This window comes from Oreochromis aureus, linkage group 3, assembly GCF_013358895.1.
Source record: "Oreochromis aureus strain Israel breed Guangdong linkage group 3, ZZ_aureus, whole genome shotgun sequence".
Lineage (NCBI taxonomy): Eukaryota > Metazoa > Chordata > Actinopteri > Cichliformes > Cichlidae > Oreochromis > Oreochromis aureus.
This window is the reverse complement of record NC_052944.1, coordinates 108697561-108724682: the sequence shown is the minus strand read 5'-3', so window position 1 is coordinate 108724682 and position 27122 is coordinate 108697561. Positions and strand designations below refer to the sequence as shown.

Below are 27122 nucleotides of genomic sequence, written 5' to 3'. Positions count from 1 at the left end.
TGTCATGACCTCTCCTGCACTCCGGCTCACCTCACACCCCTCGTCCTAGCCAGACATAAGGCCTGTGCTCGTGCACAGCTGAACTATGTGTAACTTCTAAATGTCACACTCAAATGATGATACTCAAACCATGAAGGAAACTTACTCAAACTGAACATAAATGAAACTTAAGACTTACTCAAAAGGATATAAGTGATAAATGATACAAACTTAACTCTTAGCTCTAAAGAATATAAGGATATAAGGATATAACTCCAGGCATATGTCATGTAAGCAGGTGTGTTGCAATTCCTTTCAGAGCTCCTGTCCTCCTCACCGTGTATTGGCAGATCATAACGCCCGCCAAGAGTTTCTGACCTTCACTTGACCAGGAGCCACAGCTCTTTAATAAGCTCAAATGCAATCATGTATAAAAGATTAAAATCATTTTCATAACACAGGTTTTCCTTCTCAGATCTGCCAATATGTTTGCTCCTCCTAATATAGTAATCAACGATACATGCATAATAACACCCTGCTCTTAACTTGCAGTTAAACTCTGGTTTCAGTTTCACTTCTGCAAAAGCATGTAACTTCAAAAACATATAACTTCCTGTCTTCTTTTAGCACAGAGTTACTCTTTCACCCTGCAGTCTGCATAAACATTAAAATTATAGATTCAACTCCACAGTTTAAAGTGGTTCTTTCTGGACCTGTAATAAAGACTAATATAATACCCATATATTTGAACATCTGAATGCCTCTGAATGCAACATCACTATTAACATGAAATGGTAATGATGATTATAAAAATAGCAGCAAATAATAGCAGTAAAATATTTCTATTCTCAATACATTCAAGTACCTGAAATCAATACAAAACCGGAGGCTACTATCCTTCTTTGGGACCAAAACCACTGGGTTGCACCACTCGCTCTTAGATAGTTCAATGATCCCTAGAGACAACATTAAATCCACTTCCTTCCTCAATGATGTTAACAGCCGCTCTGGAATCCTATAACTCATACGTCTCACAGACGCTCCATCCTTTAACATAATGTCATGTTCAATAACATCCGTCCTCCCGGGATTCTCCTGAAACACCCCAGAGTTGCATAACTCTTTCACCTGAAGCTGTCTTTCTTCTGAAAGGTGATTAAGGTCCATATGCTGGAGCACACCTGAAGGAAGATACTGCTCCTCTACCTCTTCCTCCTCATGAATCTCCCGTATCAAAAGAACTTCTGCTCTCTTCGGCCTCTCCACCCACTCCTTCAGGAGATTTACATGCAAAACTCTACTGGAGCGAGAGTGACCTGGAGTTGCCAACCGATAGGTGGTAGCTCCCAGTTTCTGCTGAATCTGAAAAGGTCCTTGCCATTTAGCTAACAGCTTACTGTCATTACTTGGAAGGAGTACAAGTACCTTTTGTCCAGGTTCAAATGACCTCTCCCGAGCTGACTGATCATACCAGACCTTCTGATGTTGCTGGGCAGCTACCATATGAGCTTGGGCAAGCTCAGTCATCTTCTCAAGTCGCTCCCTCATCTGTATAACATATGAGATGACATTAGTAGCCCCTGCCCCTCTCCGGTCACCCTCCCACATTTCTTTTAGCAAAGAGAGGGGCCCCTTACTTCATGACCATACAACAGTTCAAAAGGTGAGAAGCCAGTAGAAGCTTGGGGTACTTCTCTATACGCAAAGAGGAGGTAAGGCAGCCACTGATCCCAGTCAGTACCAGTGTCATTCACAAATTTGCGCAACATCTGCTTCAGGGTCTGGTTAAAGCGCTCAGTCAGGCCATCTGTTTGAGGATGGTATGGAGTAGTCCTTAGTCCTTTGATGCCAAGAAGCTGGTAGACCTGCTTTAATAAAGTTGACATAAAGTTAGTCCCACGGTCTGTCAGGATCTCACGAGGGAATCCCACCCTTGAGAAAAATTGCACCAGACAAAATGCCACAGACTTGGCCTTTATAGATTTCAGAGGAAAAACTTCAGGGTACTTTGTGGCATAATCAGTTATTACCAGCATGTAACGGTTTCCTGCTCTGCTTTTCTCAACAGGTCCGACAACATCCATCCCCAACCGTTCAAATGGGGTGCTAATAACTGGCAAAGGCTGAAGTGGAGCTCTGGAGGGGGTTTTGATGGAAGTCTTTTGGCACTGAGGGCAGCTTTTACAAAATTGGGCCACATCAGCACGCAGGAAATGCTTCCTAATGCGAGCCATGGTTTTATGCTTCCCTAAATGTCCTGCCCACGGCACAGAGTGCCCCAAATTCAGTACTACCTCCCTGGCTCCACTAGGAACCATCAGCTGTACCTGTGATCCTTGCTGCCGATAAAGAATGCCATCTTTTAGAAAAAAATCCTCACTGCTGTTAATATCTGGTTCCATCTCATGTCCTTGCTTTTGGGCTTTCTGAAAAAAGGGTGTCAATACTGGATCATTGTGTTGCATTTCAAGTCATCAAGAAGTGGTTTCAAATTCTTGTTAAATACATATACCTCCCTGTCAACTGAGTTAAACAAAAGACAGGTGAATATTTGCAAGTGAGGAATTCCACTCCAGTGGCAAATTCTTCAAGGTAAAATACACAGCTCCTAGCTTATGTATTTTTGTTTTGGAACCCAAAGGATTTGTTGTTTCAAGGTCATCAAAGTAAAGTTGTATTTGAAGAGCATCAGGGTACATTTTAAACAATGGGTGTGAGGAAAAGTGAGAGCCATCACAGTAATCACGCATTTTGGCATCAGTGTTCTTCTTATTCTGAACAAAGAAGTCCTGAATGTCATCATGTTGGAATAAAAACTTGAGCGTTTCAATGACTGATACATACTGGTATGTATCTGCTGCCAAAACCTGTTTCATCTGACCAGCTTTCTTACAGTATCTGACCTGTGACCCAGAAAGATTTCCTGTGGTTTAACAAGGGAAAACTTCTCAGTGAAGTATTTGTTCATTTTGTCTACATCTTCAAATATGTTTTTAGCACTTTCAAACTTCATTAATGCTTGAACAGCCTCACTGTCTTGTGGTACATCCAAGCTACTCAACAAAGCAGCAGTTGACTGTTGCAAACAGTCTACAGTTTTCTCAAGCAACTCCTTTGTACAGTTTGCACTTCTTGTAACATCTGTTAAAGTAATATTTGATGATGCATACATCTGTGCCACAAAAGAAGCAGCACATTCACCAAGATCAGTACAGTTTTTTTTTTTTTTTAACTTTGATACTGCACCTGCTACATCACTGGGCATCTCCAAAACATCAGGAACTAGATCATCAGTTTCAACTGAACTGTTTGATGTCTCTCCTTGGTAAGAAGGTTGAACTGAGTCAGTATCCATTTAAGATGAAGTAGAATGAGATCTATGCAGGTGCTTTGAAAATGAATTTAAGTTATAATACGTCCTTGGGCAGCCATCTTGGCTACATATAATTTTCAAGTTTTGTCCATGTGATAAGCAGTGTATTTGACGAAGATGCCAAATGAGGTTTCTCACCTCTGTGAACAGAGACTCTCTACATTTTGGACAGGTGAACATTTTACTTGCATGCTTTAATCTGTGCAATCAGCTCCAGTACTTTGGTTTTCCTTTGGGTGGACAGCGGCAGGTCATAGACAAACTCAAAGAAGGTGAAGACAAGCGGTGCTGGATAGGACAAGTTACATACTCAGTACAGTTTGAAAAGCTCATCCACAGCACACGTCAGGCCATCATTCAGAGGAATGGTTACTTTGTCATTCTTAGCAACAATGATGTACTGCTTGGTTGCAGTCTTTAGATCACCGATGCATATCAGCTGGGGTTAGTGTGTTGTGGATGATGCTTCAGGATCACTGCAAAGCGATGCCATACTTGTTCCAGGCTTGGAGATGGGGAAGATAAAGATAGGTTTTTAGAGAAGTATTCAGTGAGATGTTGACAAATGCTTTCCTCAGGTAAATACCGTGAGAACTGTACTGAATACATACCAGTGCAAAATCAACCAAGTGCGTTATTGCTGATTTAAGGCTGCAACGACTGGCACCAACTGGTGGGAGCAGGTGTGTTAACACCACATGGGCAGTGTAACAAGCCTCATCTAACAAAGAAAAGCAAGATGTAAAATTATTCAAAATACAGAAATGTGTTATTTAATGAATTATGAGATCCATCCATCCATTCGCTTCCGCTTATCCTTTTCAGGGTCGCGGGGGGCGCTGGAGCCTATCCCAGCTGTCATAGGGCGAGAGGCGGGGTACACCCTGGACAGGTCGCCAGTCTGTCGCAGGGCTAACACACAGGGACAGACAACCATTCGCACTCACATTCACTCGCACATTCACACCTAGTGACAATTTCGATTATCCAATTAACCTATCCCCACAAGCTGCATGTCTTTGGACGGTGGGAGGAAGCCGGAGTACCCGGAGGGAACCAACGCAAACACGGGGAGAACATGCAAACTCCACACAGAAAGACCCCGGCCTGATGGTGGAATTGAACTCAGGACCTTCTTGCTGTGCGGCAACAGTGCTAACCACCGTGCCACCGTGCTGCCTGAATTATGAGATGTACATCAAAAATGACTTTTTCTTTTGTGAATAGATGAAATCAAAAATGCAGAGGTTTAAGGGAACCTCATTTGGCTTATATGTGCAGTTAATAAGGTTACCGAAGGCCACATAATTTAAATTCTCCTTACAACCATCTCCATAGACCTCATTCTCCACCATCAGTAAACATTAGTGATGGGTCCAGCAACACTGACGCACCGGCGCTTGTATCAAGCTCACAGAGTGAAGCCTGTGTCGGTGCGTGCGTCGCTTTAAGAAAAAGTCACGTGATCGATACAGCTACTGTATCGCTCATTGCCAACGCGCCAAACTGTGTTTAAAAGGTACCGCATCCGCATCTGTCAACGGAACGAGTCGCCACCAAAAAAACCACAAAATTACTCTCGCAAAGATAAATAAAAATACACATCTCTCCATAACAAAATGGAGCTCGAAAGAGAAAGAAAAAGAAATGTTTCTGCTGTGTGTGATCATTTTGATCTTTTAACTGCAAATAGTTTGTCTGTCTTTGTTTCAGTGTAATCTATCAGAATAGGAAAAACAGCAATGTGACCTGCAGTGTAAATTATTTCATTTTATGCAATGTCGCATCTGTTCTGCGGAGCTTTCTTACACAAACAAAAGCACCTCCTCAGTGTTTAGGCATTACAGAGCCAAACGTGAAAATGAGGCGACAAACACACCGAGAATGAACACAAGTAGGCCTATATTGACACTGAACAGCTTTATCATCATTTTTTTTATTAATATGTGTTTTATTATTTTGAAATCAAGCATCTAGGAAGACTGTTCTGGACCAGGCAGTCCTGAATTTTATTATAAAGGACTGTCAACCTCTTAGTATTGTGGAGAGTGTCGGAGAGAAAAATTCCGAGATCAGAGGATCCTTTAACGTCCTGGGGGAATAGGAAGACATCTTATCAGAACCTTTTCCACCTGGCTTTACAGTTTTTGTGTACCCCAGCTTCATCTGTGCCTGTGAGTTTTCCAAAGCTGGGGAAATGGTGTCAAAAAACAAAAAAAACCCAAAACGCATAATAGACTGAATGCAAAACATTGGATAAACTTATTTTTCCGAATAGAAATTTATAATAAACTCTGAGTCAATTACATTTAAATGGGTAATATTATATTCACAATACTTTCATTTAATTTTCACTTAATGTAATTCACAGTATATTTTAAAGATTTCTACAATATTTGCAATGTAAAACATATAAAATGATTCCATGGAAAGTACAATACCTTACAGTGTACAAGTATGACTAGGTCATTGAATCAGTGTCTGTTGTGAGTCTCAAGTAAGTTGCCTGCAATGATATTTAAGGTCCAGCAGGTGTCAGTATGGCGCAAAACAGCAACACTGTGTCGACACAGTATCGATACAGTTTGGAGAATGTGCTGAAACGCTTCACGAGGCCTCATCTACCCATCACTAGTAAACATAGACATATTTCAATCCATTTACCAAAGGGTGGCATCTAACAATTTCTTTGAAAAAGAACAATATAACCCCTTCTTGTATAGTTTTTCTATTCAGCTTTTAACATCCACTTACTTGTTACCTAAAGACAGTAAACAGAACTATTAATTTGATCATCCTTTTTTTCTTACTTTCTAATAGTAAATGTGAGGCGGGGGGGGGAATACCTTCAGTCTTCTCTTCAAAATCCTTCAACAGAAAGGACATTCTTGTTTCCAGGGCAGCTACTGATTTGATTTTCGGAATGATACTGGCTTCCCATTTTCGTAAAAACAGATCCGTCTTTCCTCCTGTAAGCTTGCCAAACTCCAAGTAAAAAAAAAAAAGTGTTTACGTTTAAAATAAAGCATTAAATACATGAAATTAAAAGTACATTCTGCCCATTTGGTAGCTGTATCGTTAAAATCAAACCTTACAGTATCACATTTCTGTTACCCACTTCCACATCAAGCTTACCTACACAGTGAAACATAACAATTTATTTGGAGTGGTATTTGAATACAAGTCCATTATTCCTTAATTTTAGCTAGGATTTGGGTCCCATCAGACCCTTAGAAAAAAATTAGGACTTTTTAGCTGATGTTGAACTTACTAGCAGCCAGTTTCTTATTTTGTCTGCCTGCGGTTTGTCCTGTAGAGCTTTTTTGCTGAAAATAGTGCTGCTGAAAGCAGAGTTTCGTACAAATTTAGGCGATCTTTTTGTCGCTTTTCACTTCCACGAGCAGCACCTTCTGCATTGTCATTTGATGTCCCTACTATTAGATAAGCATTTGGTGGCACGACTAAGATTTTGGATCATGTGAAACGTGATGCTCATTGTAATAAAAACCCAGTGAATAATGATCCAACTCTGAAATTATAAAACTTTCAAAATATTCACTAGGAGCTCATAAACATACCTCCAAATGTACCCACTCCTGTTACATACTTTGTATGCAAAACACAACTGAGTGGAGAAGGAGTACATAAACCATTACCAGGGAACCAAGAAACTTACCAGACTTGGCATGTCCAAAAACCGTGGGTACTCTCTGAATATTTCAGCAGCAGTGGGGGAGTCCTTGCTAATCCAGGCTCTGCGACTGGTGTATGTTTCCTCCATGCCTGACATGATAGTTGGAAGGTTCTCAGCTGAGGGCCGCAATCTTTTGATCAAAGAGACCCACTCATCTGTGCTGCTGGTATTCCCATCCTCTTGCCTGAGCTTCTTGTCTTCACCACAGTCATCTGTCACTTTTCGCTTCTTATAACGTCTCTGCCCCTGGTCGAGATTCCATCTAAGGTTGCGCAGTTTAGTCTCTAGGAATCCACAATGGGAGACTGGATCATAATAATGCTCCTGAGGAAGAAAGGACAGAGGTATATGGGTAACAGCTGAGCAATTTTAACTGAGAAAAAAAAAAGCTTTAATAAATAATGAGATAAAGCTTAAAAGATAAACAGTAAGTGGGAACAAGTGCAATTTACAGTATGTAGTGGAATTTACATTATTAAAATGCTAAATTTACTTACAAATCCTTCCCCCTGTCCTGCCACTCGGACACTCAGGGATGGAAAAGTGGTGATGATGCTTTTTGCTACAGTTAGCTTCTCTGCACTAAGAGGGTAACTGGAAAATAAATGTAACCTTTTTTTTTACTGTGCACTTCAACATTTTTAAAGAAAAACATTCATTGCAAAATTTTAACAAAGTGCAGTAAGGTGCTATACTTACTAACCACACCTCTCCACCAAATCCCCAATGCAAGTCTTCACAAGAAGCTTCCTCAATGGCACTGACAGGGTACCTGTAGTTTCATACTCCTTAAGAATCTGTGGGGCTTTCCTCTTGAGTAGTGACTTCAGGGGTTGACTTTATTCTTCTGTGGTAATGGTAGACTGTGTAAAGGCAACACCAGATACTTTACCTCTCTGCAATAATCTTCAAAGTCATGACAGTAAATTTCCACAGAGCATAGAAGCATGGGTTTACTCAAAAAGCTGCAGCAGAAGAAGGCGGTTTCTTAATTACACTGATTATAACGCAATGACTAAAAGAAACTCTGAATAATAATTACATTGATTTTATCTTCTAGTTGCTACTTGGTGAATAAATCTGATCCTGACTAATAGTTAAATACTGTTAAAACACATTTTATGACTTAGGAAACTGGAGAAATGCAAAGTGTACCTGATTTTGTCTAATCTCCCCAAGAGAGGTTTCCATCGGTGGCACTCTGGCTGACAGGAAGATATGGAATCTATCAAAGTCCTTAACATCTACCTCACTGTCAAAATCAATATATTCCATGAAATCAGTGTTATATTTTAGCAACCTATCAAGCACACAGCCCATGTGCTGAGCTTGGCTTTGACCTATGATGTCTTTGGCACTGCTGACATGAAGAATTTTTTTACAAATCTCTTTCTCATCTATAAAAGTGGCTACAAGGACTTTGACAGATTCTAAGTTGTCATATGCGTGCTGAAAAAAAGAAGCACATGGCTAAATAAGTAAGACAATTTGCATGGTCAAGTTGCTCTTGTTTTTTTTAAAATAACACTGACTATTACTTCCTCATAAGGTCTGCATAAAAAAGAAACTATATCAGAGCATGTTTCCAGCAATAAGCCTTAAAAATGAATGCGCACATACTTTAGTTAATCATAATAGATGCAAAAACTGCTTTAACTGCTTAAAAAATAATTATCTCTGTCAATATGAGGTATATTTCATGTTATCCAGTGATAAGTAATTATAACAAATATTTATCACAACACTACTAAATGTACTCTATTAAGTGCGATAACAGAAGACAGAGGGGCGACATCAAACTAAAGTTACTCAGTCTTAAATTCCTATTCTGTGCTAGTAAACGAATGGTCGCAGTGATAACTACATTTGCTATATTCAGAGCTAACGACAATATTGTCATTTTACACAAAGGTTAGGTGCTGACTCTGGCATTGCTCATAGACACCAGAATGCCTGTCGGAGCTGCTAGCCAACTACCACACTGGTTCTAAGAGCAATTTCTGACTACTCTAATATATAAATAAAGTAAATAGATAAATACATGAATAAAGTAATACATAAAAGTACTACCAAAAACACATTAACTATAATGAAGTATGGCACTAAAGCCAAGAACTAATACTAAAATTAAGAGTAGGATATGTTAGCAAGACTGTTACATTAAGATTAGCTAGGTATAGTTTAAATTCAAAGTTTCACATTCTTCCAGAAACCCGACATATTTTCAGTACATTAAGATGAACTGGTAAATTATACTTACTGTAAGGTCTGACAACATACTAGGCGACGTAACCTCCATCTTTGTCTCCTTTGTCTCAGTGGCCCGAAAAGATAGCGCCCCCTTCCCGCCGCTGGTATGTCATGTTGCTGGGCAGAAATTGTTTCAATTTTCAGCATGTGTATTCTTACTCATTTAATTTCCTACTTTTACTTCAATTGTATTGCACTAGTTCACATGTTACGGTCAAAATTAAGCCTGTTCTGTGTGGATACTTATGGTTATAGCATAGCAATGGCCATCAAATAAAAAATTAATCTTCTTTCAGAATTTTAGTACACCATACACACCTTGCTCCACATTACATTATAAAACGTTTTAATTGTCATCAACAGAAGAAGAGAAGAAGCTGAAGTCTTCAACAACAAATACAGGAAGTGGACTTTCAAATACTAGATTCACTTTAGACTCACAAGAAATGACTCAACTAGCTGTGTTTGATTGACTCCTTTGACTCTATGAAAGGTCAGTGTGTGTCTGTACACAGACTGTTGTGTTGGACTATTATTCAGTTGTCTGCTGAATGTTTTCAAATGTCTGCATCTCAGTGTAGATGAGGCTGGGGGTCATGGGAGGCCACCATAGCAGTCTCTTCAACATCATGACATCATCATAAATGCTGCTGGACTGTCTGATGGGCTGACGGTGAAAAAGCCGTCGGGAAGGAAACAGAAGACATTTCAGAGGCTGCAGCAGATTTCTTTGATTTGGGGCCTTTTTCAGCTTTATTGGACAGAGCAGTGAAGATAAGTGACAGCAAAGCAGAGGGAGAGAGAAAGGGGGCGTGGTCAGAATCAAAGCCAGGCCAGCTGCTCTCCACCTCGTGGCAAATGGTCACCTGCTCATCCTAGTGAGCTCCACCAGCAGCCCTTTCACACAGTTTACACTGTCAAACACTGTGTGTGGACCTCAGCTAACAATAGGCTCCATTTAAGTCTGGACTACATGCTTTTATATTGAGGCAGATTTTTCACTGTTTTTATTCCATCAGCAGCTCAACATCATGAGCAGCTTTGACATAAAGACATCAAACTCAAGCTGACTTTAAACTGGATCTACTTTTAATACAGGGGCTCAAAAACAACTAACATCTTTATTATATATCAGGACAGAAAGTCATTTCATCTCAAATGGAAAACAGCTTTATTTGGAATAATCAGCACTATCAACTGGTTTGGGATCTCCACCAGCTTCATGTCTTTACAGCTTCTCCAACAAAGTTCCTGTAAAATCAGCATCTTTATTGGTTTGATAGTGATTGATTATTCAGTCCCAATCTGCTGTCATCTAAAGAACAAAATGATGTGTCTATGAGTCAAAAAGCTCCAGATGTTGTTCACAAAGAAAACAAAGATTAGGAAGTTAAACACAAAGTGTTTGGAGCCAAAATGTTCCCAAGCTGCTCTTTTGAAATGGCAGAGGTACAGTGGTGTCTAACAGCACACTGTGGAAGGCAAACATGTTCTTGTTGGATGAAACTTCATGAATCCTTTGTAGATTTGAGCTTTTGAGCCTTTCTTTTCTCTTCAGGTGTACAGAGGCTGAGGAGGCAGGTGAAGCAGGTGGAGCTGTTGTAATGCTGGCAGAGGGTGTGTCTTAGTAACTCTGTGAGGTAGAACTGGATCCAACATTGTGGATGTGTTGATGTTGGAGCCATTAAGATTCTCTGCCACACTGTAGGATTTCCCTGTGATTCACTGCGGGGGCATTTTGGAGTCTGTCAATGAAACTCTTCATATTTGTGTTTGACTCCAGTTTATAGAAACAGACAAATGTGTCATGCTTTTGTTCGGCCTCCACAAATATACACATTTGTTCATTGGTTGGACTTTTTGGAAGGAGACACATTGAAAACCATGTTAATAAGATCTTGCTGTTTTGTGTTCCCTGTGGATCAGACACAGCGCGTGGACTTCAGACAGAAACCATGGCAACAGGAAGTTTCTGTATGTTTGCTGATGACTATCTTTCATTTAGGTTCAAGGTTCTTTGCTGTTCCTGCATCCACCTGCATTGCTCATCTTAAGTGCTTGCTCATAGGGGGTCATATGATCGTTGGGTTTTTCTCTGTATCTATTATTGCACGATCTACTGTACAATATAAAGCGCCTTGAGGAGAGTGTTGTTGTGATTTGGAGCTGTATAAAAAATTGAATGGAATTGAATTGATATGAATTGAATTGAATTGAATCTGTTCATGCAAGCCCTGTGTTTCCACTGATCACAGCATTATGCACCTGTAACAAAACTTAATAGTTCTTTCTCACTGTCAGTACTCAAGATTTAACATCATGAGGAAATTTACACTAACAAAAGCACTACGGTGTCTGTTTATATCAGTGTGCCGGTGTCCTGCATGTTATAGATATGACCCTGGGTCAACACACGAATCATATCTAAACCACTGAAATCAAAAGACTGGCAAGGTCACCCATATTTTCCATTTCATATTAATAGTCAGTTGCTTTTTGATACAAAAATATACATCCACAGTCTAATTTTTTTCAAAGTAGTGTGTGTGTGTGTGTGTGTGTGTGTGTGTGTATACATACATACTACCATGTGTCACATCTTCTTATAACTGTATTTTTTCTTGTCTTGTAAATTTGCCCTTAATGTATCGTCTTTTATTTTATATTATTTTAACCTTTGTGTGATTGCACAGCATACAGCCCACACAAAGTTAGCAATTAGCTTTCATATATAAACAGTAGTGATAGGTAGCTGAGGCCTTGTGAAGCGTTTCAGCACATTCCCCAAGCTGTTTTGCTTCATACTGACACCTGCTGGGCCTTAAATATCACTGCTGGCAACTTTCTTGAGACTCACAACAGACACTGATTCAAATACCTAGTCATATTTGTATACACTGTAAGGTATTGTACTTTCCATGGAATCATTTTATATCTTTTATATTTCAAATTTTATAGACATCTTTAAAATATATTGTGAATGACATTAAGTGAAAATTAAAATGAAAGTATTGTTAATGTAATATTACCCATGTAAATGTAATTGACTCAGAATTTATTACAAATTTTTATTCAGAAAAATAAGTTTATCCAATGTTTTTGCATTCAGTCTATTGCGTTTATTTGACACTATTTCCCCAGCTTTGGAAAACAAGCTCACAGGCACAGATGAAGCTGGGGTACACAAAAACTGTAAAGCCAGGTTGAAAAGGTTTGGATAAGATGTTTTGCAGTACGTTAAAGGATACAGGAACAGGTGACTGCTCTGATGAAGGCCTAGGCCGTGGCTCAGATGTTGTGTGGGCAATTACTGCAGCACACTCCACTTTCAGGCGACTGACTGCCTCACTACACTTGGAGGAACTACGAAATCTGAGTGTTTTAAATCTTGGGTCTAAAAGTGTTGAGAGGGTCAACACACTTAATTACTCCAGATTAGAAGCAGTGTCTGTGACACGACGCCTAAGTTGGTCATGGAGATGGGCGGCTGCTTGTGTGTGGAGATGTAAAGAATTCCGCTCAAGTGCACAATATAGCATTTTCATCATCGGGATGACCTTTGATCCTGAAACTCTCCTCTCCTCAGACAACTCCACTGTGGCCTGATGGAAAGGGGCCAGCACAAGAAGTGCTTCCCTTACGATGTTACACTCATCAGCCGTAAGTGGAGTTAAATCTGTTGGAAGAGAAGCAAGAGATACCCAGACCGCTTCTTTCTCATCATGTAGCCGTGACAGCATCTGATATGTGCTGTTCCAACGTGTTGGTACCTGGTTGATAAGTTTCAAGATGGGCCGTCCCATCTGCTGCTGCCCTTGAGCAAGCTTTTCTTTGGCTGTAGTGCTGGATCTGAAGAATGATACGATTTGTCTCTTATGAGTGAAAGTTCAGGGATTTGATCACCTGATTTTTTGACTAATAAATTGAGTTTGTGTGCAATGCAAACTGAATGTCGAATTTGGAGAGTTCTTGTTGCTGCAGTCATGTTTGGTGCTGCATTGGCAACAAGACACCTTACCTTATTTGTGATCATCCATCATGCCCGTTTTGAATTGGGCCAAATTGCCTGCAGTGTGACTTTGTGGAAAGTGTTTCACACCCAAAACAGATGTACACAACTGCATATTTTCATTAATGTAGGGACAGGTAAGAGCCAAGTAAGCCTCACAGGCACAATACTAAAGGGTTGGCAGTCCTTTATAATAAAATTCAGGACTGCCTAGTCCACAACAGTCTTCCTAGATGCTTGATTTTAAAATAATAAAACACATATTAATAAAAGAAAAAATGATGATAAAGCTGCTCAATGTCTATATAGGCCGACCTCCGTCCATTCTCGGTGTGTTTGTCTCCTCATTTTCATGTTTGGCTCTGTAATGCCTAAACACTGAGGAGGTGCTTTTGTTTGTGTAAGAAAGCAGAACAGATGTGACATTTAACCTGCATAAAATGAAATAAATAATTCACACTGCAAGTCACATTGCTGTTTTTCCTATTCTAATAGGTTACACTGAAACAAAGGCAGACAAACAGTTACATTATTTGCAGTTAAAAGATCAAAATGATCCCACACAGCAGAAACAAAGATTTGTATTTTTTTTATCTTTGCGAGAATAATTTTGTTTTTTGTTTTTTTGGTGGAGACTCATTCCATTAACAAATGGAAACACAGTTTGGCACCTTGGCAATGAGTGATACAGCAGCTGTATCGATCACGTGACTTTTTCTTAAAGCGACACACGCACCGATACAGGCATCGCTAGGTGAGCTTGATACATGCGCCGGTGCGTCAGTGTTGCTGGACCCATCACTAGTAAACAGTAAACAGTGCTTCACGTAATACTTGGCTAGATGGCAGTAGTGTGACTCCCCAATCACAGCCTTTGGCCAGTCCAGTGTTTCTGTTTCAGTCATTTAAACATTGTGATATCCAGATAAGTCATAGACCTTCCACAGAACAGCAGCAGCATGACTATATGATTTTCCTAATCTGGCGATACAGGAACAGCCGACTGTCTCCCCTATTCCACTTTCTCTTAGCATTAGTGATGGGAATTCTGGATCTTTTTAGAGAACCGGCTCTTTCGGCTCGGCAACAAAAGCTCAACACTGCACCTACATCCTGGAGCACTTCTGTTGTGTTTTGTACATGTTTTGGAGTTTTTACGTGCTTCGGAGTTTTTACGTGCTTCGGAGTTTGTAGGTGCATTGTCTCTAGGGGCTACTGTAAATATACTTTTATTTATTCACTCCACATAAAATGCAATAAATAAACCATATATTACAAAAACCAACTATTTACATTTCAACTCTTAACTATTTAAATTTTCAGTTAAACAACACACAACACTGCAAACCACAACACAATTAAATATAGATTAAAATATGTAAAACAAAAAGAAGATGCTTATTCTCTGCCATATGTGCCTGCATGAATAAACTTTCTGAATCCTTTATCATCCGCAACTGGAAATAGTTGGATGATTACTTTACCTTTCTAATGTGACGTTGTTGTCCCTGGCTCTCTTCCTCTCCCTCTCCCTCCTGCTCTGTTCCTGTGCTACTGCGAGTGTAACTACCGCCCCTCCCCGCTCTGCCCAGCGCAAAGCACAAGGCTCACGTGAGGGGTGAAGTGCAAAAAACATGCGAGAGAGAGGGTGAGAGAAAGAAAAAAAAAAACACGAGCCGACTCGTGTCGTTTACTTCAAAGAGTCGGCTCTAAGAGCCGTTTCGTTGGCGACCGACACATCACTACTCATGCTAAGTTTTTAGCGTGATTAACGCTCTGGCTCGGCTCTACAGCTGCTTTAAGAAAAATAAAGTCGCCTTGTTTGTTGAGCAGTACTTTATCAATGTTGTTGCTGTGCAGGTAATTATACGCCTCGGTGCTCTTATAATTACACAGTTCCTCGCCATCAACGCCTGCTGAAAATACAAGGTAATTAATATGTAAATGTATCTAACATCCGACCATAGTTTCATGTCATCTATCTGTGAGAAGTGATGGGTGAAGCGCTGCTACTGAACTGTCCTCGCTGATTTTTAAAACATCTCTACTGTTTATCCACCGTTTAGAAGGGTGAAAGAAATCTGAGCTGGCAGCAATCACTTCAGAGTGTCGGGTCAGAACACTTGCAAATGTTCAGATGTGAGAGGAACAAACAGGCAGAGTCCAGGAATAATGTTGTCATTCTTTGTATTTCCAATTAAGAATGTGCCCGAAGCTGGGCGAAAGAGTGTGTGTGAGTGTGGTTTCTGCAGACAAAGCATAATGATACAAATCAATTAGAATCAAATTACATAAACATAAAGATACAACACACCACATACAACTATGCACTGAAGGCAACTTTACATTGTTTTATCATCTGTTACACAGAGCACAGAATCAACAACACGATAACAACGAATATAAAAACAGTACATAAGATTGGGGAAACCTGCAGTCAGCTGAGACTGAAGAAGTCACTTGGATGAGTGACGAAATGTTTCTCCCACAAAACGCTACGTCCAGATGAACAGATTCAACTTTTGGAGATTTACTTTCCTGGATGATTGAGAATGCATCAAGAAGAAGCATAAACTGCTGGTAAGTCATCAAATACACTCATAGCTGAACACCAACATAACTGAGTGAAGTAAAACATTAACTCACGGTCTTATGAACGCACACACTGTCTGTTGTTCGGCTGTAATCTAAACACCACCCTGTCTTGACTTGTGTTATTCTACCTCTAAACACTTTTTGCTGTGTTTCTTTCTCCAGCCATCCCCAAAAAAACTCCAATGAGAAATCAAATCAAACAAATGTGTGCAGGATTAAAATGGTCCAATACCACATTTGTCATTTCCCAAACTGCACATGATCGATTTGTCCCCTCAACAGCAGGATTCAACAAAATATGACGTCCTTCAGACTTTAAAGTGCTGTCAATTAAATATCATAATCAGTTTGGTTACACCATAACTATTCTGTACTGATGATGTCACAGCTAACTGCTCATGACACTTTCATTAAATGGACAAAGTGGCCTCAGTAAAGAGCAGAAATGTTCATCATCCTAAATATCTGAAACAAGTTGCATCATTTTGATGACTTCATTTCATAAACTGTCACTGTTTTTAAATCAATGCTGAATTCTTTCCAGCAGAGTTTCTTCAGTGGTTTGGATTTGAGCTGTGAGTGGATCCCTGAGTTCACAGCAGGAGAAAATGCCACAGATGATTTCATTGGATAAGTTAGACTGTGGAGCATCATCAGAGCAGTCCAGACTCCAGGACTGATCCCTGAATCCAAACGTCAGTCATTACTGAATCCTTCCCTTCTGATTCTGCTGGAACTCACTGATATAGTGATAACTTCACAGATCAGTGGAAGAAGATAGAGGGATGGTTTTAGTAGGCTGGACAGCAGGTCCAAGGAAACAGGATTTTATAATGCTAGGCTAACCTGTAAGAGCTGTTTGCACTGATAAAGAATAATACTCAGACTTTTACCTTCACTGTTTCACTACAGCTTAAAGGGTCAACATCCACAATTTACACTTTAATTACAGGAAACTTTATTAAAGCAGTTTAGCAGAAGAAAATATTAATAATCAGATCACTTAAACTCTACTGATGTAACTAAGCTACTCTGAGCTAATGCTGAGTTTGTTCTTCTCTTTGGTGAGGAGAGGTTGGAGGAAGGACGAGCACAGCCAGGCCTAAAGATGCTCTTATCCCCGAGTTTTGTGTTGATGATAATCCCGCAACAGGAGAGCAGCTGGGCATCCAGTGGAAGTGTGATAGCATCCAAATAGTTATGAATGAACCATCTAACATGACAACAATAAGCAGATGACGCCAAAAATCACACAATCAGTTGACTGGTTGACAGGTTGGACTGAGGTTCCCCCTCTAGTGTCTCTGCTGGAGTCTTCAACATGAACCTCTTAGATCCAATCTGCTGACCTGCTCCTCTTACAGAAGATTCATTTATCTTTGATTAACAATAAAAATACTTTATTATTAGGAAACAGAGAAAAGTTCTGTTTCAGCACTCTGACCATATTTAATCACATAAAGCTGATATTAAGACCTTTGACCCTCTGAGCTATGATGTAGAGGCAGCCAGGGGGGACTTCTAGATCTTTCTACCCCAGGTCACATGATACTCATACATGTGATTGTGCTATAAAATGATTGTAGATCAATTTATTGACTAGTAATTATGAATAAAGCAGAGCTGCGTCTCTCTGTATTCACACAAACACTTGAGGAAGTCTCTGAATGAGCGATGTGAGGATCCACTGTTCTCAACCTCGGCTGACTTGACTCAGACTGAAGCTCGATTTAGACTTCTGTGAGTAATCTGAGTAACTTACGCCGTAACCTTCCACGTGACCTGATGTGCACCTCCTTACAAACGTAACTACGTGTTGGGTGGACACACGGTGACTTGAAAGGCGTGGAAAGTTGCGGTTTCAGGTTCAGATTTCCTGCAGAAGTTTAATCGAGCTTCACTCAAGGCTCTGCCTAAACCTGACCAATCAGAATTCTCCCAGTTTAACCTACCAGTGATGGACACGGTGGAAGTGATCACTCAGAAGTCATGCTCGCTGCTGACATCAATAAATAAATAAATGAATAAATGGTGGAGCATGCACACAGCTCTGTGAGCTCTTCAGCCACTGGACTCTCCCCCTTTGAATCTTCACTCTGTTATCAACCTCCACTCTTCCCCACAGTTGAAGGTGAGCACTCATTTCCCTCTGTGCACCATCATCTTCATTGTTGCCTCCCTCTCTGAAGCTCCACCCAACAGACTCTCTTAAAGACATAAGATGATTGCCATCAGAGCCCTGAACTATCATAACAGTCAGGTCAGAGTATCTGATTATCTAGCAGGAATATACCATTGCCCTCTGAGTGTGAGTCTGAAGAAAGCTGCTCCCAGTTTCACTGGTCTGTTTGAGATAAATACCATGATTAATCCTGTCTGCTGGCTTAAAGTAGCCTCAGAACATGAGAGCTCATCATGTGTTTCACATTTCCCAACTGAAACCAGGAGCTGCTGACTTCATTTCCTGTAATATCTCAGTGTGTTTGTCTGTGTAGGGATTTAGCATGCTAGCAGGTATCAAGGTCTTTGTTCCACGTGGCTTTAGTTCAGTTCATAGCTTTGGATCACAGCGCGGATGAAATGAGATTCTTTTTGTTGTTTTCTCTTTGAAAGAACAGCCATACATGAGCTCAGCTCTCCCCAGAGACAGCAGCCCCACCACGTCTGTAACCCTGACAGAAGCTTCCTTCTTCAGAAAAACCTACACAAATACAATCACTGTCAGCACTGTGAGCACTGCCACTTTCACTCTGGACCCACAGACACACGAGTGGGAGCTGAGACTGAAACACCACACTGACACTGACTCTCTTACTGTTACTGACACCAGGCTCCAGCTGTGTTTGCAATATTGTGATCTCAAGTAGCATCAGTGGTGTTTCCTGTTTGCACTGCAGCACATTATCAGGAAGTCACTTTGTAATGTTAGCACAATCTTTATGTTCTGTGCTCACTGATGCTCTGATAGTCACACACAATGAATTTCAATTCTACTACTTTCATCTTCTTGCTAAAGATTAGAAGCAAGCCTGATTGGATAAATGAAAGTGAGGATTGCAAGGCTGCAGCTTCAGACTGTGATTTTAGCAGATCTGAGCTCCTGTTGGCAGAGTCGGATCACATCTGAGGAGACAGAGAAATCATTTCACAGAGCTGTGTCTGATGTACAATTCTATTATTGGACTATGTCCATCTCATTGTGTATTCTGTACTGTATAACACACAGTACAGGTGAGTGTGAAAAAACACTCACATACATTTGATGCACCCACTGTGTTAAGGCCTGAATCCAGTTCAGTTCATGTTTGATGTTTTGCTGCCAAATTAAAATAAAGACAGCACATACATGATGATTATTATTTATTATGATGTAAACTCACACTGCACAGACTGTGTGACTCTATAATGTAACAGTGTCCCCACTCTTTTCTTATTTCTTTGGAGCTGTAACTGCTGCGCCTCCACAGACTGCCTCACCAATAATGTTGCTGAATTTCATAATTCATCTTTGTAACTGTCACACCTTCTATAGTAATAAGATATTAGGGAATTATAGGTGGATGTCTTTGAGATTTGGGAGGAGACCCGTAAAAATGTGACATGAACCAAAGACACAGAGCAGTTTGATTCAATGTGTCAGATTTGAAAAGGTTGAGATAGAACAGTGAATTCTGGGAAATAAAGAGTTCCTAAAATCCTTCTTTCCATTTCCCAGTCAGTGTGCTCCCATTAAAAGAGATCATCCAACTCCAGTTTATGGGGCTTGTGGCATTACAGCAAAAGAAAGAAGTGAAGTAAAGATGTCAAATGGGAAAGAGATTCTTTAGAGGGATCTATGAGATAAGATAAGATAAGATAAGATAAGATAAGATAAGATAACCTTTATTAGTCCCACACATGGGAAATTTGTTTTGTCACAGCAGGAGGTGGACAGTGCAAAAGCTATATAGCACAATTAGAATATGATAAGAATAAAATACTGTACACAACTGTACAGAATAGAATAATATAAAATACTATACACAGTAGAATAAATAGAATAAAATATACAATAGGATAAAAAAAGAATGCAAATGCTTTTTACAACTGAGTAAAAATACAACTTTGTCAGAAAAGGATTATTGCACTTAGTGTTATTGCACATTTGTGGATGTGTGTGTCTGATCAGTTAAAGTCTTTGTTGTGGAGTCTGACAGCAGTGGGGAAGAAAGACCTGCGAAATCTCTCCGTCCCAGCCTGCCACTGAAGGAGCTGCTCAGTGCTGTCACAGTCTCATGCATGGGGTGGGAGATGTTGTCCAACAGGGATGACAGCTTAGCCACCATTCTCCTGTCACTCACCACCTCCACTGGGTCCAGAGGGCATCCTAGAACAGAGCTGGCCCTGCGGATCAGCCTGTTCAGTCTCTTCCTGTCCCCAGCAGAGATGCTGCCGCCCCAGCAGACCACACCATAAAAGATGGCTGAGGCCACCACAGAGTCATAGAAGGTCTTCAGGAGTGGGCCCTCCACTCCAAACGACCTGAGTCTCCGCAGCAGGTACAGCCTGCTCTGCCCTTTCCTGTAGAGGGCGTCTGAGTTGTGAGTCCAGTCCAGTTTGTTGTTCAGATGAACACCAAGGTACCTGTAGCTGTCCACAGCCTCAATGTCCATACCTTGGATGTTCAGTGGTTGCGGTGGAGGATGTTTGTCCCTGCGGAAGTCTACCACCAGCTCCTTGGTTTTACTGGCATTGATCTGGAGGTAGTTCAGCTGGCACCAGTCCACAAAGTCTTGGGTCAGTCCTCTGTACTCCTTGTCGTCCCCATCAGTGATGAGGCCAACTATTGCAGAGTCATCAGAGAACTTCTGCAGGAAGAAGTTCTCTGATGACTCTGAGATGATTGGCTTCTTTGTCCAGTGTACCAGGCCTTCATGTCAGAGCAGGAATCATCAGATCACTGATGGGTTGGCCCATCATTCTCTACATTGTAACAAACAAGATGCAGACTGATGGACTAACAGCTGCTAACTTCCATCCAAACACACAGCCAGTTCACTTCATGATGAGCTCAGAAAGCAGCGAGTGACGTACTAACCACAATAATCAGAGTAAGAGCAGCTCTGACTGTGCTTATCTGTGAAATCAGCAACAGTTCACATCAATGAGAGGAGGCTGAAGGATGATCAATGTGTTCCTGCTGATAGAAACTGCTGGGACTGTGTGAGGTCCTGAGGACTGAGACTTGGGTGGAGCTCAGGATTTATCAGAGGAGACCTGCGGGATTACAGCTTTGTTCTTTGTTTTCAGCACATTGAAGAGTCCAGGCATGACACTAAGAGATTCATGAGCTTTCATTAGCCACAGATTCAGCAGAAAGAAGTGACTTTCTGTGTGTGCACTGCCGAGAGAAAGCAGCCGAGTTCAGCTGATTTCTGTTGTGTTTCAGTCAAATCCAGCATTACCGAGGAGCAGTAAGTAACACTCAGCAAGAGCATTGATGAAGACTTTGAGGACAGAGCGTTTGGGCTCATCACTCGTTCTGATTACATTTCCCCCTCTCATTCAATAAAGAAACACCAGAAGCTGCTATCACAGCTACATCAGGCCAAAGTTTTTAAAGATTCAAAGACAGGTTTTACTTTGCTCTTAGATTTAGTGCACTTTACAGCACATTTCATGCTGCAAACACGAGGAATTCACATATTGAAATGTTCTCCTCCTGAAAGAGAAACTCTTACAAATACATGTCCCGGTCTCCACAATCCCCGTCCATGACTTTCAGTCCCACAGCTGACCCTGCTCCTCTTTAGGAAATCCTGACAGCAGCGCACACACACACTGTGTTTGTGATGATGTCACAAACACACACCTGGAGAGTCCAGTGTGCTGTAAGCAGGAAGCAACAATGAGGTCATGTGACTTTGACCTTGTTAATACAAAAACACATAAAGGGAGAAATTATCTGTAGAGACCAAACCAGTTTGTGTATCAGGCTGGAAACATGGGAGTCTATGGGGACTGAGTCACTGCTGCCTCTGCTGGACGTCAGAGGAACTGCAGGGATCAGCTTCATCATTGTTTTTGTCTTCATCTGATCACTGAGCTCATTTTGACTTATTTCACTGTTCAGGACATTTTGGTGTGTCTTAATGTCACGCTAGGAGTGACAGGAAGTGACCTATACCCTGCTTGACAAAATAAAAGCTCTTTTTAATCGGAGTGCAGCATTGAATCTGTGAAACTTCTGGACTATTGATCAGTTCAGTTAATCAGTCACAAGTTGTTGGTGGACTGAGAGTGGTGCTGGAGCAAAGATCACAGGTTCATTTAAAGGTCAAATGGGAGTCTCCTGTGTTCAAAGCTGCATCACTGCCCAGTTAAACAGCAAAGATCAAAAATGATTCAAAGGTTTCAGTCACAGACGACAAGCTTGTGTTGTGTTTTTTCTCCCAGCTGTTCTTCATCTCACCTCACTTCTCAGATCTGTGTTTCCAGGTATTTCTGAGGCTGCTTTAAAGGCGGGAAAAGTCTGGATCGGATCCACAAGAGAGAAAAGCAGGAACAGATACAATCCAAGTCATTCATTTGATTCCAATCAGCACATTTATTGATCATTAGTGTCCACATTAAAAATTAAGCACTGATTTATCCACTAAGGCTCAAACTGCACAGACACATGAAAAAATGATATTTATCTTATAAAAACATGTTTATTATTCAAAGGTGTTTGAAAGCCTTTCCAGGTGAGTTTGATCCAGGAGGGTCTGAAGCCAGAGTCAGACAGAGACTGTGCAGAGACTGTAGAAGGACAGAGCAGCAGCAGAGCAGTCCAGATACTCCGATGATCCTCTGTCAGCTGTTCTCAGAGCAGTTCACTCTGCAGCACTGACAGTCATCTGCACTTCATTCCTCTGTCAGTCACTGCTGGATGAAGCTCTCCTCTCCACTCCACCTCCCAGTAACATGGCCCAGTCAGAGCGTCTCTACACACAAGCTGCTGCTGCTTCATCCTATCTGGATCATCAGGACACAGCTCCTCCTCTCTCAGCACACACACCGTCCTGTTTACAACCAGCTCCACCTGCAGAGAGAAGAAGGAAGAGCAGAGGAGATAAACGAGTGTTTCCAGAGACTCTTCAGTCAGTGATGCAGCACATCCAGTATAAAGAGCAGCAGGGACTTCAGTGCTGGGACTGTACTAGGACTCATTGTTGCTTCACTTTTTCTAATCTTTGGATTTTTATTGAAGTTGATGAAAATGTTTTTGACTCCTTGTTTGAGTTTGGACTTTCATTCATTAGAAGAACCTTGGTGCGTCCACTCTGAGCTCTGTAGGAACCCCAACAACAAGCCCACCAATCCAGATGGACGGTTCCAGCTGTTAACTGGAAACATCTGCTCTCACCAAACTCTTCCTCACCTACAGTGTTCTTAACTGCCTTAAATTCGGAAATGAATGCGTTCATTTGTCTGCGTGCTGCTTTTTTCATAGAGCTGATTGGCTGTTGACAGTGTTTGAAGGAGTGCGTGACCCGTTACTATGGTGACCATGAAAGTCACAAAAAGGCAGAAACAGGAAGTGTTTGTGTCCAATCCTGAAGCCTGTCACCATTCTCCTCTCACAGCTTCACTGAGAAGCTGCAGCTTTACAGGAAACACTGGATCTTTGTTTCATACTGACTGTGTTTAGTACAATACTGCTGACAGCACCACCCACTCACTCCATCACTCTACTGACCTCAGAGTCTCCAATCTGCAGTCTGGACTCTCCTTAAGATCCCACAGCTGCTTCACATCTGGATCCTTCAGGTTGTTTTCTCTAAGGTCCAGGTCTTTCAGATTGGAGGGGTTGGACTTCAGCGCTGCTGCCAGATAATCACAGCTTATCTTTGACAAACCACAGCTCCACAATCTGTATAAAGAATGAAAGATTTAAGTTTATTAGACAAAGTGTGAGCTTGAAATCATTTAGTGTTTCATAATCTGTTCAGCGCTGAAGAAGGTTCAGAATGTAGAAGTTTAGAAAATGGAAACTCCAAACAGCTGAAGTCAACAGGAAGCAGCTTCAAACAGGAAACTGTGCAGAGTTTTCAGACCATATGCCCCAATGCAGCCAGTTGGATTTTGGAGATTTGAATCTCTGTTCTGTGACTAAGTCCTTGAATCATTTCTTCCAGTCGGTCCCACAAGACAGACTAAGTATTGGACATGTTGTGGCTCCATCTAGGGAGCTTCTAAATGTGATGTGTTGGCCACTCTGGGTCTGTCAGATCACAGTACTGAAGAGAGCTCAAACTGGGCACACAGTTGTTCTAGTCTTGACCCGAGATTGTCTGAAACTGACTGGGAGATTTTCACACATGTTCCAGTCCTTCTTGGAACAACAGGAAGTCCTAAGCATATGAAAACAAAGGTTAAGTGTCCTATGGCACTCAGTGATGATGGTCTTGTCATCCCACCACCTCCACCTCTTTTGAAAGGAACTAACTGTAATCTGAAGCTTCAAATGGAACTAAGACTTCCTCCACTAGGTTAAAGCTTGTTGGTCAGCTGGGCCTTTCTGTGGAGGTTGGATGTTCTCCCACAGTCCAATGAAATGCTGCTTAGGTTCAATGGTGCTTCTAAATTGGCTGTAGGTGTGGATGTGAGAGAGTACTTCCCTGTCTCTCTCTGTTGGCCCTGTGATGGAGTGCTCACCTGCGCAGGTGGACCACGTATCTTGTCCTATGACAGCTAAAGCACAGGCTCCAGCCCTGTGAACCTAAGCTGAATAAACATTTAGCAAAAATGATTTGTGGCCTGAAATTCCCCAGTTAGCAGTTTGGTAGATAACTATGACATGGTAATCACATCCAGCAGCTGTTTTCTAACTGTAAGCTGATCCGTGCTGAGCCAAAGCACCGGCACTTTTTAATATACAAATTACAACATTTAATAGAAACTTATTGGTCAGCATCTTATTAGCCTGCTGTTAGCTTCATTACACAGAAAACTGGTAGAAACTAACAGAGTTCATAAAGAATAAAGAGAAATGTGCTGATTTAAAGCCTTTGAAGTGCTTCAGATGATCTCTGTCCACTTATGTCCACTCATTCATTAATTTATGTAAGCTTCTAATGCAGGTTTGATCTTCACAGTCTGCTTTATGAAACTCATTCTAACCCTGAATGTCACAGTGTTCCTCCTTCTCTTTTCCCATCATTCATGCTGGCATTGGAGTAGATTTGGATGTTGGACTGTGTTTTGGATGATGTGTGTATGTTTGTGTTGGACTGCTGTCTGTAAAGCAAACGCACATTTTGGTTTGGATTTCAGTGTCAGACAGACTTTAAGGTGGAATGAAGAGTTTTAGAGTTTCACAGTGAATTATCCAGTGGAGGATTTTTCTTGTTCTTTGAAGGTTTGAAACGTGAACATTGTTCTGCTACAGTCAGTTGACTAAACCAGAGAAGAAGAAAACAGACTTTACCATGAAGATCCTCAGTGTGGATCAGTATAATATCAGCCTGATGTCTGCAGTTTAGTGTCAGCACAACTTTCACATCATATTCATCTCAGCACAAATAAAACATGCTGACTGACCTCAGAGTTTCAAGTCCACATCCTGGACTCTCCAGAAAACCACACAGTTTCTTCACTCCTGAATCCTGCAGCTTATTGTTCTCACTCAGGTCCAGCTCTCTTAGATGGGAGGGGTTGGACTTCAGCGCTGCTGCCAGATAAACACAACTGATCTCTGACAAACCACAGCTCATCAATCTGTATAAAGAATGAAAGATGTAAGTTTTTTAGACAAAGTGTGTGCTTGAAGTCAGTCATTCAGTATTTCATAATCTGTTCAGAGCTGAAGAAAGTTCAGATGTAGAATTTCAGAAAAAGGAAACTCCAAACAATTTAAGTCAACAGGAAGCAGCTTCAAACAAACACAAGAGAAAAATCTGAATTTTTCACATTAAAGTTGTACATTTATCATAAAAACATGAAGAGTTGTTAAGCTTTAATGCATGAAATTAAAAAACAAACAAACATCAGAGTCCAAAACAAAGAAAACAAGTTCAGGAGGCCGACAGTCTGACTATGATGACTAAAGCTGCACAAAAAGCTGAAGTTTTAAGCTGAAACTTCAGTGAGTCAAAGAGCTCCACCATGTGTCACATTACAGGAAACGTTCTTATTTCCACACTGATGAAAGCATCATGCTTTTATTTCATGCTGCCTTTATTGAGTCACAGTGTGAAACTGTGCTGAGCCACAGCTAAACCAGCATCCCTGTACAGAAGACACTTACAGCACTTGGCTGCTTCCATTGAACCCTCTACACAGACTTTCAATTTACTCTTCTGCTCCCAGTGCCCAACGAGGTTTCACACAGCTTCCTTCCAGCAGCATCAGCCACAGAAATGCAGAGAGAATTCTTTTGATCTCCTGGTTGTGTTGTATGATGCTGTGTTTGCATATCTGGTGTAGAGATGGACCGATCCGATATTAGGTATTGGTATCGGTCCGATACTGACGTAAATTCCTGGATCGGATATCCGAGAGAAATAAAAAATGTAATCCGATCCATTAAATATCAAAAAAGCACCTCACAAAACTTGGGACACATGCGTAACTTGCCTCATAACCGTAGCACGTCGGAGCAGTGTGCTCACGTGATAGAGCGGCTGTGTGTATTTGTAACCTCGCTAGCAATCCAGCATTTCATCTCCGAGGAAGTTATCCCAGAGAGAAGTAAAGCAAGTGTGTAAGTTCATCTCTGAATGTTTGTAAAGCGTACCTACGTTAAGCTTAACAACCGATATATGGAGCGACTGCCTCTTCTCTCCCTCTCCTCCTGCTACTTCAATCGTGAAACTGTTTAATGATCAGCTGATCGGCTTTTCTGTCGCGAGTCTGTCTCTCTTCTTTGTTTTTGGCCCACTTTGCACCAGAAAGAGGAAACCAGCGGCTGAACAACAGCAGCACGTTTAAGCTTGATAAGCTGTCGTTAGAATTTATTTAATATTACTTTCTAGACCAGGATCCTTTTCCACGTAGCTGACGGCTGGTAACTGTGCAGGGGCGGATCTAGCAAAGTTTAGCCAGGGGGGCCGATAGGGCATTAACAGGGAAAAGGGGGGCACAAAGACATACTTTTCTTTCTTATTCTCATTTAAAATGTCTAGCTTTTAATAAATAATTATCTGAATCTTACACCCAAAGTTTTAATCTAAAGTAAAATGTATAGAAGTCCATTACTG

The 27122-nt window shown here is 41.1% G+C and overlaps 1 protein-coding gene and 1 long non-coding RNA gene across 2 annotated transcripts in view; one reads left to right on the top strand and one right to left on the bottom strand.

Annotated features, from left to right (window-relative positions):
* The window catches only part of LOC116333949 (NACHT, LRR and PYD domains-containing protein 3-like), a 177288-nt gene that overhangs the window by 35634 nt on the left and 114532 nt on the right, over nt 1–27122 (top strand). The gene's annotated exons all lie outside the window — the stretch shown is intronic.
* On the bottom strand, nt 22903–25526 carry LOC116332725. The gene is made up of 3 exons (XR_004200399.2): nt 25465–25526; nt 23621–23794; nt 22903–22963 (listed from the first exon to the last, which is right to left on the bottom strand). It is a non-coding gene; the product is annotated as an uncharacterized LOC116332725 (long non-coding RNA).